Source organism: Aplysia californica, unplaced genomic scaffold (assembly GCF_000002075.1).
Source record: "Aplysia californica isolate F4 #8 unplaced genomic scaffold, AplCal3.0 scaffold00177, whole genome shotgun sequence".
NCBI classification, from domain to species: domain Eukaryota; kingdom Metazoa; phylum Mollusca; class Gastropoda; order Aplysiida; family Aplysiidae; genus Aplysia; species Aplysia californica.
Window position 1 is genome coordinate 498,136 of NW_004797447.1, and position 15,851 is coordinate 513,986.

Genomic DNA, 15,851 nt, shown 5'->3' on the forward strand with positions numbered 1-15,851 from the left:
TCTCTCTCTCTCTCTCTCTCTCTCTCTCTCTCTCTCTCTCTCTCTCTCTCTCTCTCTCTCTGTCTCCCCTTCTTTCCTCTTCCTCCCTACAACAACAACTAACAGTTGCCCAGGGCTGATTTTCACCCAATAAAAGATATATCCAAAACTCAAATCGACGATAGTGAGCACTGCATTGCGCTCATTCACTCACTATAATATTGAACACCCGTGCATAACTCACACGCGCACTTCTCCGTTCATATTTCCTTTCCCAGGGACATGGCTGTGGATTCGCCTGGCTGGTACGCTTGGCTTAGCCGCCCGTCGCTGCTGACGCTGTCATGGAAGAGGTTAGAGAGTGAGCGCGCGCGTGCGTGGTCTTGGAGGGAAAGAGAGAGAGTATGTGTATGTACGCGCGTGCGTGTGTGAGCGGCTTGTTACAGCGGAGTGAGTGGTCATCGGCACCTCTGGGCCTAAGGACACGGAGCTGTACTGTCCGACTCAACAAGCTGTTTTGGTGACGTAGGGTGAGGCCGTGGTGGCTTGAGACTTATACTACCTTCTGACAGATAAACTCTCGCGCGCTCTGATAACCTGGTGTGCGCTACCAACTGACAGATAATCTGTGGTGCGCCACATACTTACAGGTCAGATAAATATTTGTGCTCTAAATTAACGTGTTGTAAAATTGGATCATCTTTTCTACCTCCTCAAAATCTGGCTTAACTGTACTCTTGTATTTTTTAAATCTACACTACTCTTTGAAAATCTGTTGTATCAAGTAATATATTTATGGCTCCATTGGCCAAAACATTTGTGTGAAAAATAAGGTTTGGCGTAAACTGAATTAATTATATAAAGCCCTTCTCTAGGATACTCGTTTGCACACTTAGATAATCTCTTCATCTGGACAGTGTTTCTTTCTTGGTCCAAAGTGAGTCGACACTCCTTACGAGTAAGAGCATGTGTATCTGTTGTGTGAGCATAATTGCATGAGTTGGGAAGAGGTGCAAGCTGTTGAACTCACAATCATTTTTTTGGGTTGAACTGTGCTCCTTTCTTTCTTACCTGTTGTATTTTGTTCGCTTAAAGAGGCCAACGTAAAAACGCCAGACTGAAAATCGTCCACTAGATGTCTATGGTCATAAATAATTAATCAAAACATATGATTAGTACTTGGGTGCACGTAGAAATAGAATTGGAATTTGGATAGACCGGTGTTTTACATTCTTTCACATAACAAAAATCACCCCTACATTTTTGTTCTTTTTGTTTTTTTTCAAAGTCAATTTATTGCTGACGTAGGTAATTGAATTCTAGATATCAAATTCTGCTTAATTAACTATACACCATAATGTTAACCCTCCTATAAATAAACCTAATATTATTTTAATTGACTATGCAGTGTTGAGATGAGTTTTAAAAGTCTATACGACCCAACAGCATTGGAACAAATGGAATGTGAAAACCAAAACCTGCGCTATGAGGGATTTTCTTGGTTTCCCCATATTTTAAACTGAAAGTGGTGTGTGTAAATTTGTAAGTAGTCTGTCGTATATAACGGGACCTTTCAAAAATCGGTGGCAAGGACACAATCTTTGCCTGTGTTTTCTTCAACTAGGTCTAGCAACAGGTTTAAAAAAAGGTATAAATATATTATGTGTTTTTCGTTCTCGTTTATAAAAAGAAATCACACAGAATGCTTGTTCGGTCCATGTTTCAAACCATTTTGAATTAAATAAAGTTCGTTGAAAAGCGAGTCTTCAAAAGATAACGGCCATCTTAAATACAGGCTATCTTGGTGGGAAGAGAACGATGAATAAAACTTCCTCAGACGCCTCAGGTTAAAGGTATTTCCGATGGGGATTTCAATTAGGGTCAATGACAACGCGCAGTCACGAGGGATTTGATCCGCTCTAACAGCTTACCTCAAGCTGCCCTCTAAACAGTGACCGGATACTAATTTGAGTCCGAAATTATCTCTAATACATCTTGCAAGGTGGCAGACGCTGAAAAAAAAACTAGCACATAAAACACCAACTGACCAACGTACTTAAGATCGTTTGTCTGGCCTTCGAGTTTTAGTCCGTCTGCTTTATTGTTAATTGCTTTTAGGTAGCTTCCGTGCAGAGCGTCTGAAAGACTTGCAGGTGAGAATACCTTTTCACACATAGTCTACTTTCCTTAAAAATGGGGGAAAAATGCCTTAAGATAAGTGGAAACTGCGGGACTAAACACAGACGGTGAAAGTATTTTGATTGAAAAAATATACACATTCTGTAAAAGAAGACGAGAGCATTCTGTGAAGATTACCTGCACTCCCCACGATGGCATGACTTTGTCCCCAGGAAAGAAATTGAGTTCCTTTTCACTTCGGAAAAAAACTTGTTTAGTCTTCTTGTCTAGATACTTTCTAGGGTTGCAGCTATGGAGAAAAAAAAGCAACAGGTACGAGAACAATTTTTGGGACCGGTTCCTTTTAAGAAGGGTCGGAGTGCGGGCGTGGGGCGAAAAAGTTTAGTTTTCCTCTTTCTTGATTTGTTCTTAGGCTGAGAGGTGGGAATGAAGACGGGAAGAGAGTTTTTTCTTTCTTTTTTTTCTCTCTTAGAAAAGTAAATAAGAAAGTTGGAGTGTCGGTTTTTATTGGGGCGGGGGAAAAAAGGGGGGGGGCACAGACAAGCTATACAGAGTACGTTTTGTTTTGTTCATTTTTATCTGAGAAAAGCAAAACATTTTCTGCAAAAAGCGAATAGAAAGCAGCTACTAGTAATTGCCAGCGCTCTATAAATTTTTCTCCCTGACAAAGGAACCACGACAACTAAATAAATGTTAATTATTTATATATATATATATATATATATATATATATATATATATATATATATATATATATATATATATATATATATATATATATATATATATATGTATAGGCTTTATGCGTAGTATAATATAACCTAGACAGAGTCAATAACATGTATTTTGTTGGCCATAAGCACTCAAGCTTCACAACATTCTTTCCCACTGCGGTTAGTCATTCAGGACACTCTGGCAATATCTTAAAAGAATCTTATGAGAGAGTGTAGAGTATAGCTATGTTATTAATCTAATAGGTCATCCGGACACGGGGCATCAAGGCTGAGGTCGAATTGTGTTGTTGTATAGTAGATCGGTTTTAGAACTAAAAAGTGTTAACATAACAAAGTTAGCTTAGCCACGAGTGTTGGATGTGACCCGTAGAAAAGGATCAAATCGAGCGTAGACGTTCACACTCTCAAAGACAGTTTGGTTCTTGGAAATTGGGGGCTTTTCATCCCATACATTTTTTAAAATCTAATGTGGGCGGGGGGGAGGGGGGGGGGGGTTTACGCGTTTATGTCTTTTGGGGGGGGGGGGGGGTGTTTGGTGTGTGTGTGTGTGTGTGTGTGTGTGTGTGTGTGTGTGTGTGTTTGGGTGCTTGAGTTTGAGTGTGTATGTGCCTTTGTGTTTGTGCTGAATATGTGTTGAAAAGGTGTGAGTGAGTGGATGCGTGTTGGGGCGTAGTATGTATGTGAGTGTAAACGCGTGGGCGTTTGTGTCAACTGTGTGTGAGTGTTTGTGTGTGTGTGTGTGTGTGTGTGTATTGGTGCATGTGTGTGTGTGCACGCGTGTTTGTATGTGTATGTGACAGACAGACAAACAGACAGACAGACAGACAGACAGACAGACAGACAGACAGACAGACAGACAGACAAACAGACACTCAGACAGACAGACACAAACACACACGTGCACACACAAATAGACACAAACAGAGAGAGAGAGAGAGAGAGAGAGGCAGACGAAGGAAATGGGAACAGGGAGAAAGAAAAAATAAGGGTGTGGTAGTGTGTGATTGTAGTTATAGATAATTACTTTGTGAACTAAAATGTCTGATTGGAATACAACGACAAGTGCACTGCTTGCTTTTAAAATTTTAGATGTTATGTCCACATCAAATAACTTTGATATTGTACCAAAACCGAATATCTTATTCAGGCCAATGTCCATGTGTATATTTTGTGTATGGTATATATATCTGTTTTGTATAAGCTTGCGTAAATCTCAGCGACTGACATTGTGGCTCACTCTTTGGAAATTATTGTCTCCATTTTGTTTTTATTAAGACAAACACGGTGAAAATATAATATTTAAAAGTGCGCATAACGTTCATGTGATATGCCTCACCTAGAGAATAATGCTCATCGCGGTAGCAGAGAATCTCAGTCAAAGCGCTGTTATTAGATTACTGGACACCGAGGTTTTTAAAAAATAATAATAATATATAGCATTTGTAAAGCACATATCCCCGCTCAACAGCAGGCTCCATGCTCTTTACACTATATACTTGGCGTCAAAAAAACCCAGACACCCTTTTTTAGTGTTTTTTTTTATTGAAAGGCTGGTTTGAACCAGAAACAATCTCTCTATAAGGAAAGTTTGAACATTTTACAAATCAATTACACATAAAACAATTTTTTTTAATGAGCTTTGTTTCCTGAAATTCGATCTTTTAATTGTAAGCCCTAAAATGAAAAGTCACAGTTAATACCGCGTATAACCGCCGTGGGCATTGGCGACTTCTGTGCACCTCTGCCGCATGCTTCGCGCAAGTCTTTGTATGGGATGCTGTGGAATGTTGTTCCATATGTTTGTAAGTGCTGTACATAGCTGATCCAAGGTGACCGGCTGAGGTCTTAGGCGTCGGCGCACTTATGGTTCTCCGTCCCTTCCACTTCCTGGCTGTCTTGGTAGCGATCTCGTAGGTGCAAGACCCGAATGTACCGGTCATGGGCTGGTGTCGTAGCTCTAGGACGACCCGTCCGTGGACCATCCTGCACGGATCCAGACGTCTGCAAACGATTCATTAGTCGATATATCGTGTCTCTTGTCACATTGAAGGTGCTTGCAACATTCGCTACCGGCGTATTGGCCCTCAGCATACCAACTGCCTGATTGCGCTCTTCGAGTTCGTTAAACGCGACATGCTGTATCTTTAGATTTAGATGTTTTGAAATGAAACTTTTAACGTTTTATTCTTGGCTACAGATAAAAGATGTGTTAAACCCATAAAATAAAATTAAAAAACCAAAAACGTTCGAGAAAAATGACAAAACACGGTTTATAACAAAACAAGACTTGAGCTTTATTAACTGGGCACCTGATCATAAATGCAGGCTGATCAGGAGCGTCAAGTGTTCACAATCACGTGTGGAAAAGTTCAGCTAAAAAACACGCAATTAAAATGTGTCTGGTTTTTATTGACGCTAAGTATATTATTACCCCAGCAGACCACCGAACACTCCGAAACATTCTCAGCTTCCCGTGAAGCATACAGTGCAAACAGCTGATTAAGCGCTCAAACACTAACAAACTGACAAGATCTTTCGCTGTCTATAGCCGGGTACCCATTCCCACCTGGGTGAAGTGAGGAAAATTCGTGTAAAGTGCCTTTCCAAAGGACACAACGTCGGGCCCCTGACGGGATTCGAACCCACGACCTTACGGTTGCGAGTCCGAGAGCCTAACCACTAGGCCACCGACGCCTTTTGCGTGCGCTTTTATGTTTGTGTTTTGCCTATTTCATTTTGAATTTGAAGTGTGAGTAGTCTAGTATCATGTGTTCCAGGGCAGAAGCGCTCTTTATTTTATACATTTTATGGACGAATTGAATTCGAGAAGGTCTTCTTTTAAAAGTCGCCTGTTGAAAATGCGCGCAACTGTATACAGTACTAATGGGACACTTATATTCATGGTCAGCTCTTTCTTCTTTGCAGAGCTCTTTCTGATATTCCCAACAAGAACAACTGGTGAAATGGTATAGGTTTAACGCCTCTTTTCTATCAACGCGTTTAGGTTATTTAAGAGGCGGGGCCTCCGAGTTAAACGTCCATCTCCGAAATGGACAGAGCCAAATGGAAAATCCGTGTAAAGCGCCTTTCCCAAGGACGCAACGTCAGACCGAGCTCACAACAAAATTTGTTGATGGAAGGTTTTACTTGTGTGTAAAAGAGATGTTGATTTAAAGTTAACATTATTTCACTTAGACAAGCGCTAGCTGTATCATGAGACAGATTAGTAGACAGTAGAAATAAACTAACGTAGACAAAGCAGACCACATAAAAGAACAACCACCCCCATTGCTTCCTTTTTCTCACTGTCCCTTTCCCATTCAGCTATGAGGGATATTCAATCGCATGAGTAATTTAAAAAGGTTAACTTAATTTTTTCTGTCTCTAATTGCCTTTATTTTGAGTCATTCAGCATGATAGGTCAAGATTAAAATTTAATTAGAACAAACATCCAAGCGTGAAGATCATGGCCGGTTTGATCTGTTACTATAACAATATGGGGGACCGGTTTGTAGTTATGATACAGTGTCAAGGTGAATCAATGTATTCAGATGGTGAATCAGTGTTATCAGTTTTCAGCACAAACATCTGTGAGTACTCAAAGGTATGACCGTGAGGAAAATAACCCTATCCAGTGTGTTATATATGCGATCAGTCGGATCATAGAAACTATGTCAGGCCTACTTAACAGCTGCTGTTGGAGCTGATTGACGGCTGTGAAACCGAGATTATAATTTGTAGTCCTATTTCTGTGTTCTTAATCTGTTTTTTTTCTGGTTGAAAAAAAAACATACCACAAAATCACTTTAGAAAAAAAGTGTGTCGTTTGTTTTTGGTCTTTTTTAGGAAGGGGGGGGGGGGGTGGTTAAATAGGTAATATTGGCGGAGGGGTGTATCCGTCAGTTTCTTCACCACATCCCTCATCTTTATTTCTCTCTCCCTCTATTTCTCTCTTTCCCTTTCTCTTTCTCTCTCTCTCTCTCTCTCTCTCTCTCTCTCTCTCTCTCTCTCTCTCTCTCTCTCTGAGTGTGTGTATGTGTTTGTGTGTGTGTGTGTGTGTGTGTGTGTGTGAAAGAGAGAGAGAGAGAGAGAGAGAGACAGAGAGAGAGACAGAGAGAGAGAGAGAGAGAGAGAGAGTGAGTGTATGTGTTATACGCCAAAGCGGAGGGGGGGGGGGGCGGTATGTTTGGATTCTTTTATCCGTCAGTTTCTTTTCCACAAAGAAGATATAAGACGGTGTATATAATTATTACTGATGCTGCTCTTCTTTCCCAGAGACTCTCTGCCTGATACTGTTAAAGTATCAATCTCTTCCTCGAGTACCTGTTAAGGAACATATTAACACTCTTTTCCTCTTTGCACAGACACCATTACCCGGTCCTCGCCAAATGTGCTTCCAACGTTGTTCAAAAGTAATTGGTTCGGTGATTTCGTGTAAAATGAGTTTGAAACTTTGATTTACATTATAACCTCCAGATCTCATGAAGGGGTCCTAGTTTTGTAAAAGGAATAAAACATTGCTTCTTGCTCCAAGCGACTGTATTGATGACTTCATTGGCACCGATAAAAGCTTCTGAAAGTGTTCATCTAACACCCAAACATCGTGAGAGAGTGAGTGTATGTGTTATAAGCCAAAGCGGAGGGGGGGGGGGGGGCGGTATGTTTGTATTCTTTTATCCGTCAGTTTCTTTTCCACATCCCTCATCTTTATTTCTCTCTCCCTCTGTTTCTCTCTCTATCTTTCTCTTTCTCTCTCTCTCTCTCTCTCTCTCTCTCTCTCTCTCTCTCTCCTCCCCCCCTCTCTCTCTCTCTCTCTCTGAGTGTGTGTGTATGTTTGTAGTGTATGTGTGTGTGTGTGTGTGTGCGTGTGTGCGTGCGTGTGTGTGTGTGTGTGTGTGTGTGAGAGAGAGATAGAGAGAGAGAGAGAGAAAGAAAGAAAGTGAGTGAGTGTATGCGTTATACGCCAACGCGCAAACTCAAACACATTAAAATGCCAAATATTATGAAAATATTGTCGATCATGGGACGTCTTATTTCTGTAACCAGTTAATCGGATTAGTTAGGTACTTGTCTTTTTCTGTTCGATCCACAGTGCATCTCGTACCAAAACATATAAGTTTGAACGTATGTTGTGTCAGTCAATTCTTAATATCCGTAGCATTGCAAAAAGGATTCGTGCAGGGGGCAGAGAAGTCAAGTCAAAGTTGTATCCTAGAAGCAGGAGTACGAAATAAAATAAACCAGATAAAGCCGTCCCTCAATCCCCACACTATTGTGACATTTTCAGGACACTCTGGTTGCCATCTGTAAATATACGTAAAAGGCACCGAAAACACATGATCAACTCATAGTAACCGTACTCGTCTATTTATAATCCGAAGTATAAGTAATAACGATGAATAATTATATAAGTGTTAATTTATTCTTTGATATGTGTCATGGATTGTTACCACATATGCTTTGAACCTGTTTGGCTAATAAGTTTAATACGCTACAGAGCGTGAAAATGGAACAAACATCAAAGTGAAAAAAGAAAAATAAACGAAAATGAAACCCTCAAAAAACACAAAACAAAACAGCAACAACAAAACCTCCCGCAAAGTTCAATTGGTGGCTCTCACTTTTAAATTGTGAGACTCCAGAATGTGACATCAATATTCTTGATAATTGGAAGCTTTTCTTCTTCATATGACTTCATCTGTTTCCCCCCCTTTTTTATGGGATAGGTAACAAGCAGAAACACGCTCGTGACAGGCATTTTGGGGATTGTGTCTCTCAGAAATTCCTGGAAAGAAAATTGCCTTAAAAGTTTGTAATGTGGGAAAGCAAGGCCCAGCTATTATCATTTTCAATAATAGAAAACAACAAAGGACAAAGCAAGAAAGAAGTTAGCATCATAGAAAGTACAGGGCGACACGCAACAGATGTGTGACGTCGGTGGCCTAGTGGCTACCGGACTCGTAATCTTGAGGTTGCGGGGTCGGGGGTTCGAGCCGCGGGCCCGAAGTTGTGTCCTTGGTAAAGGCACTTTACAAGGATTTTCCTCACTTCACCCAGGTGGAAATCACCCGGCCATAGACAGCGAAAGATCTTGTCCGTATGTTTGTGTTTTAGCGCCTATAAATGGCTGCTTGCACTGTATGCTTCCAAGGAAGTTGAGTTTGTTTCAGAGTGCTCTCAGGTCTGCTGGGGTAATAGTATGATTTGCGCTATATAAATGCTATCTATTATTTATGTTTACAGAGGCAAAGTAGTGAGAGACATGCATTGAGATCTTTGTCTGCTTATAGAATATAATGCTAATGTTATGTTCTATGCCTTATGAATGAGTGGTTTTTACTCTGAACTTTTCCTCCCCCGTCGACACAATTTAGGAAAGCCTGAGATGAACAGGATGAAACATTCCAGGGTACTGACCATGATATTCGATACTACGCTATCCCAATGATAGTACATAACAAGATGGGCCACTCAGCCACAAAAGTGTCCGCAGGAAGTATGCTCTTTGCTTCAGATGGCGCTGCAGTCTGTTTTGAAGCTCTCTTTCGTTTTTCCAGAAGAAGAATAGGAATAGCACCTCCTTGCGTGCGCAGATCGACTGCTGTTCATCAGCAGTTCGGGTACGTTCAGTGCGTTTTTTTAGGGTTTTTAAAATTTTAATGACCTCTCGCCTTTCATTCTAAAGTCAAATTAAACGAAGAAAACTATCACCCTTTCCTCCGGAAGAGGTTTTTTGTCAGCGTAACCATTTTAAAAAAGCGTTCTTCCGAAATTTATCCCAAAACATGCTAGTTTCACTTTGATTTTTAAAAACTCAAGTAGGGTAACTCTGTTCGCAAAGAGTGCGCTTTTGTGAAGAGGGCGCCACCAAATTTTGAGGACACTTTTTTAATTGGCTCAAAGAGAGAAGTGGCCCATCTTGTTATGTACTATCATTGGCTATCCCACCCAGGAATCGACTTCACGTATTTAGAATACCACGTCGATGTACAAATTTAATGTACTTAACACTACACTCCCGATATCAGTACGATATAATGTGTTAATTCTTACTGAATATGAACAGAAATACTACATTTCTATTTTTAAAAAAAGCAGTGTAACTTTAATATGCCCTGTTGAATACAAAATTCAAATAAAAGAGAAAAGAAAAGGAACAAACATGTAAATAAATGGTATGCAGGACTGGCCGTCTTTCTGTGCACCGTCGATGTCTACTTCCGTTTTCGCCTTTCATTTGATGCTTGCGTGCAAGAGAAAGTTCAATGTTCGTCTCTTTTTTCCTGTTGGAGAAAAGAATCTGTAAAGGAGACGTGAAATAGAAGTCAGGGCAAAAAGAAAGGAGCAGAAAGTGTGGAAGTGTCAACCCTACGTTCACTTCTCTAGCAAACAACTTCTATGATTCTTCCTTCCTGTCTTTAGCTAGGATTTTTAATGTCGCTTTTTATTGTGTTTGACGCTGTGTTCTTTCTGCTCTGTTAGTCTATGCCTTTCCTTTTTGTACTTGTTTCGGAGTATTTCGGAATTTTGCAAGATGTCTGCTCCTGGCAGCCACCACGCGCGCCGTCTGTGGGGACCTTAGGGACAACGAGCAAGAATCGCGGCTGACAGACAAGCCAAAAAAAGTGAACGCGTCGTACAACAGTGCAGGGAGGCTCTGGGAGACAGGAGCAATCTACGAAGCCATTAACCTACGCCTGGAGACAGACAGGCGGCCTGGGGTTAGATTTAAATTTTAGTCTCAGAGCCCAATCATACACGGACATACACACAGGCACAAATGCCCTGTTTTCGTCTTAAGCAGCTTTGTAATTTTGTTATTTTCTTCATTAAAAAATATAATAAAATAGAAATAAATACACACGCAGCGTGACGTTGTCTGAACCAGAATGATCAAAACATAAAGAGTAAACAATGACACGGGTTCATTACGTTAAAGGGAGCCGACCAGGAAAGTCTAGGTAGGGCAAGGTTTCAATTAGTTTCCAGTCCAACCATCTTATTATGGCTCCCCCAAAACTGCTATGCTAACAGCCATAGGACTTGTCTGAGAAGATTATTTGGACAAAAGCGATGTGTGGGTGTTAGATGAACACTTTCAGAAGCTTTTATCGGTGCCAATGAAGTCATCAATACAGTCGCTTGGAGCAAGAAGCAATGTTTTATTCCTTTTACAAAACTAGGACCCCTTCATGAGATCTGGAGGTTATAATGTAAATCAAAGTTTCAAACTCATTTTACAGGAAATCACCGAACCAATTACTTTTGAACAACGTTGGAAGCACATTTGACGAGGACCGGGTAATGGTGTCTGTGCAAAGAGGAAAAGAGTGTTAATATGTTCCTTAACAGGTACTTGAGGAAGAGATTGATACTTTAACAGTATCAGGCAGAGAGTCTCTGGGAAAGAAGAGCAGCGTCAGAAATAATTATAACACGTCTTATATCTTTCCGATTACCTGTGAAGAGACAGGTAAATTAAATTTCAAGAGCCAATTTTTACGAACGCAGATGTAACTTGACATTATTTCTGTTGATATTTTTATAAAGTATTTTTTGCAGCATGACTTCATCGGTGTTCAAGTCAACCGCAGGCGAACGTTTGTTTTTAGAAAAAGGCTGAAGTTTCGTTTCTTGTTCCCAACAGAGGACAAAAAAGAAAATGTATTAACATTCCGAAAAGCACCGACAGCAACGACAATGATGACTACAGTCACAGACAACAACAACAACAACAACAACAACAACAACAACAACAACAACAGCAGCAGCAGCAGCAGCAACAACATCAACAACAACAAACGGGCAACAACAGCACAAGCAACAACAACAAAAACAACAACCATGATTAACGAAGGAAACAAAATTGATGACAAAAACACCTTCATCCCTTCATTATCCCCATTGTAATGTTAGCGTCATCCACATCTCCATGCACCGGCGTATGTGGTGTAGTAGTTAGACGCTTCGCCGTCGCACACAGAAAACATGAGCTCGATTCTTGGGTAAGGAAAATGTGTACCGAGTATTATCCCGGTCTTTCAGCAGGGACGTTGTATTCCTTTAAGTGCGTGCTGACCCTGACAGGCAGGTCGAAGCCCGCGAGTCTTGAATGATCTCAACAGTGTCGATGGGGGTGTAAAAAACACAAACATGCTCAAAAAACATTTCTAAGCGTAATAACAACAGCAAGCTATTCCAAGGTCAACCAGTAATGCGCAGTGGCGAAACCTATGAACGCATCCGAGGCAAGCACGTAAGAGGGGCCACTGACCTTTGGTCAAGCCTTACTAGATCTCATCAAGACACGCTGGGGCTCAGCTCTCTCACCTCTCCACTTCCCCGAGATGAGCTTGTTACTGGTGTGTCTAATTTGCGGAAAATTGAGATTTTGAGGCTAGCGTGATCCGAACATTTTTATTTTTATCTTTCCGTGAGAAGATAGAATTTTCCTCTCAAGTCATTAGCGTCATCGTGACTCGTCAGTACGCGCGTAACGATGGGGGCTAGTGATTGCGCTCGTGTTATAGAATTAGAGCAACTGGCTACGCTTGTAATATGTTTGTTTCTGTTTTTAGAATGCTGGTTTAAGCTTGAAGTAAACGTTGAGAAACGCATGTATTGTTTCCAGCTCCAGTTTATCGTGCAATTCGTGATATTTCAATATTCATGATCATCGTCATCCTCACTATAAACAAAAAATAATTTTAAAACAGACAAACAGGCAAACAAAAAAACAAACAAACAAACAAACAAACTACAAATGTGTTCGTTTTTAGGGTAACTGGTACCGGACATGGACTTGCCTTTTACCGCCAAAAATGGGGGACAAAGTGGAAATGTTGTGGTTTTTTTAATATTTATTTTTATTTGTTGTCCTTTTTACGAAGTTTCTAATTCTTTAAAGTTTTTGCACGCGTTTTTTTGCCAACAGTGAAGCTGGTAGTCGGTAGTTCACTAATTGACCTTTGGATACGGTTATGAAGTCATTCTAGTGGAGTGGTTGAAGAAGTGTACTGTAGAACACTGGCATCAATTTTGGGCTGGCAGGTAGTGCCTGTCCGTCGGAAGACAGGGATAAAAACTGGCTGAGTGTTCATTATTTTGGTCTCTTTTCTATTAGTGAGAAATGTTTGGAGCAGCTGCTGCTGTGAAGCAGACCTGTAGCACATTCACGCTTACTTCCATACTAGATGCAGCAAATAGGATAACAGAACGAGTTGGCATGCCTTTCCACAAATGAGTTCTTTCGTCCATGTTTTAATAACGAAATTTGTTTACAGTGCTATTGACTCTATATAACATGTGTATTCATATCTTTGCTTATTAATGGGGATTTAACAAATCTTTCTCAGTATTACTAAAGAGCAAATTATCTTTTTTCAACAAGTCATTTCTTCCATTTCTAATCCATCGCTTTTTGACGTTTACATATTTATAGAGACACATACCCTGCTACGTATCTAACGGCCTGTAAGGCTTTGCTCATCCATCAATGTCTCTTTTTCTAAGTCCATTCGGGTGGCAAACGGTTTATCATAACTTCTGCCAATTATTCACGCGCAAGTAAGGCTGATCATTCATCCGCAGCTAAAACGATGTAGCTCTACATAAAAACATTGCTTGTAAATGGACTTCATGCGCTGGCGTCATCCCGTTATGCACTTTCCTATCTAACATCATTTTTGTTTCTTTTTTTTACTTTTTCGTGCTCTCTTGCAAAAACTCATCTGCAGACTAATTAGTTTTAAGATCTATGACTAGAAAAAACTGATTTTGTCAGAGAAGGGAGAGATATTATCTTTCCAACCGTCAATTTACGTAAAATGATTTCACAGGGTTAGAACATCTCAATGTTCCAACTTGTTCCATGAACATGAACCAAATCAATACTAAAAACTCAGTTCTAAAGTTATGTGGCCTAATATAAGGCAAACGAATATTCAATAACGTCTGAAGTGCGCCACCTTTGTAAGGGGATATCATAACATCTCCTCCGTTTGCTGTTAAGTGATATTTCTTTTCCAAATCTTTATAAAAGAATGTATATTCCCCATTACTTTTAATGAAACTATATTGATTTTAAAAAACAACAATAAGCAAATAGACAAACAAAAACTGTTCTGAATCGAACTATCTTATCATATGAGCATATTGAACCTCTGATATCATGTTTTTCTTAGTTATATAATTATACAGTGTAGCTTCAAATGACTAGACCCACAAAATAGCTTGTTGTGGATGTCTGAACATTCTCTATGTTGTAACCTAGCATGATGAACTTTTGGGCCCTTGGAATGATACGATTTTACTTCCTTAGGGCATAATTTTAGAAAATGAAATTCAAAGATTCAGTCTAATAGCTAAAATGTGTTTGATTCTTATTTGAAAATGTCTAATTGAAAACTATACAGCTCAGATTGTCTCGAGCCTTTGACATATTGTGTAGGCTATATTAAGTCAGCAACGTGTTGTGTGTTACTCTGTTTTCACAGTAAGTGGAGTAAAATTCCGGTCATTTCAAAGGTGCGTATTACAGGGTAATTTGTAAAGCATGAATAGGTCAAATCAAAACCGATGGTGTCGGAATGACATTGTAAGTCTTACGATTTTTCGCCTTGTTCCCGAACAATGGCATTTTGTCCAACTGAAAGTACCGTCAGCGTGACAGGAGGAAGTTACCGATTTGGTAAAATCGGATAGATTAGTTTTACGATGAGTCCATCTACCAGGCGCTACGTACGATGTAAAATGAACAGCAGATAACAGCTGGACTAGTGATAAATATTTCTGCATTTAATTTAACTTCACGTCATGTACTATATTCGGCTATTGTGTACTGCATAGCCCCTCTTCCTTAGCACCCGGAAGAAGTGTTGTCCGTTCCCACTTGAGGAAGGTATGAGCATAATTATTCACCTTTCTGGGCAAAGTCTCAGTGCCAGTTAATGGACGTGGTCAAAGCTTCCCCCCCCCTCCCCCCATTTTAAAATTTATCTAAAATAGGAAAGAATAGGGAAAGGTATGGGGGTGGGTATAATATTTATTACTATATTTAATTTAGTTTTTTACAACAGCATGTTAATAGGAAGCGTACTGTAAGCTTTTTGTAAGCTTTTATAATCATTATTTATGTCTAAAATATCTATATCACCGCGATAGCATTGACTACGGCAGTTCAATTAACGTTTCATATTAAGTGCATCTCGAGATCTTTTCTTGAATTAAACTACCCCCACCCCCACCTACCCTTCGTTTCCATCCATCCCCACATAATTGGATAAACCCACAGTTTTGGAGTCAATGAGATTATGTATGCAGCACGAAAACATCTCAAAAGGGAATAACGTAGAGAAATATACCCAAGAGAGCATTACAGATCGGGTAGGAATTTATTTAGTTCTGCAAAACTGCTTGGTGTAGCAAAAAAAACTTAGTAGAAATGACAAGAGGGTGTTTACAGGGCATTTGCTTCCTCCTCCAAAGACATCAAAGCTTTAGGCACAGTTAAAACGAGTGTAAAAGACTGGTTTAGGGGATCGGGTGGTTGGTTTGGGGGGGGGGGATCTGATTTCGCATAAGCATCAGAGCAAACTATTATCCAAAGTCTCCGCAATAACCTGCGCCAAGGATGTGTCCAGAACTTCCAAGTCAGGATCCTCGTGTTCTGAAATAGCAGCAAGTGATCCTAAAATAAAGGGATTTCCCTCATTGCACTCCTTCTCATCCTCCTGCCTAGACTTCAGTTTTCTTGCCGTTTTCACCCCTATTCCATACCTCTTTTCATTGTCCTTTCAAAAAGCAAAGTGTCTATAATATGCCATTTCTTTTATAAAAACAGTCTAGTTATATCATAACACTACGCCCTCTAAAATAAGCAACGAACAAAACAAAGACACAAGCAAACTAGAGAAAAAATATTGGACGAAATAAAGGAATACAAATTCTAAAATACATCTCCGCCATTATCTTCCAAAACAAATATAAATAAATATACAT

General features: G+C 40.0%; 1 protein-coding gene across 2 annotated transcripts in view; it reads left to right on the forward strand.

Moving 5' to 3' along the window:
• The first annotated feature begins 226 nt into the window (after positions 1–226).
• The window catches only part of LOC101857113 (sex peptide receptor), a 162,761-nt gene continuing 147,136 nt past the window's right edge, over positions 227–15,851 (forward strand). For both annotated transcript variants that reach the window (XM_005098263.3, XM_013082493.2), the window contains exon 1: positions 227–629. The gene's annotated coding sequence lies outside the window, so the exon portion shown is untranslated. The remainder of the gene's footprint in view (positions 630–15,851) is intronic.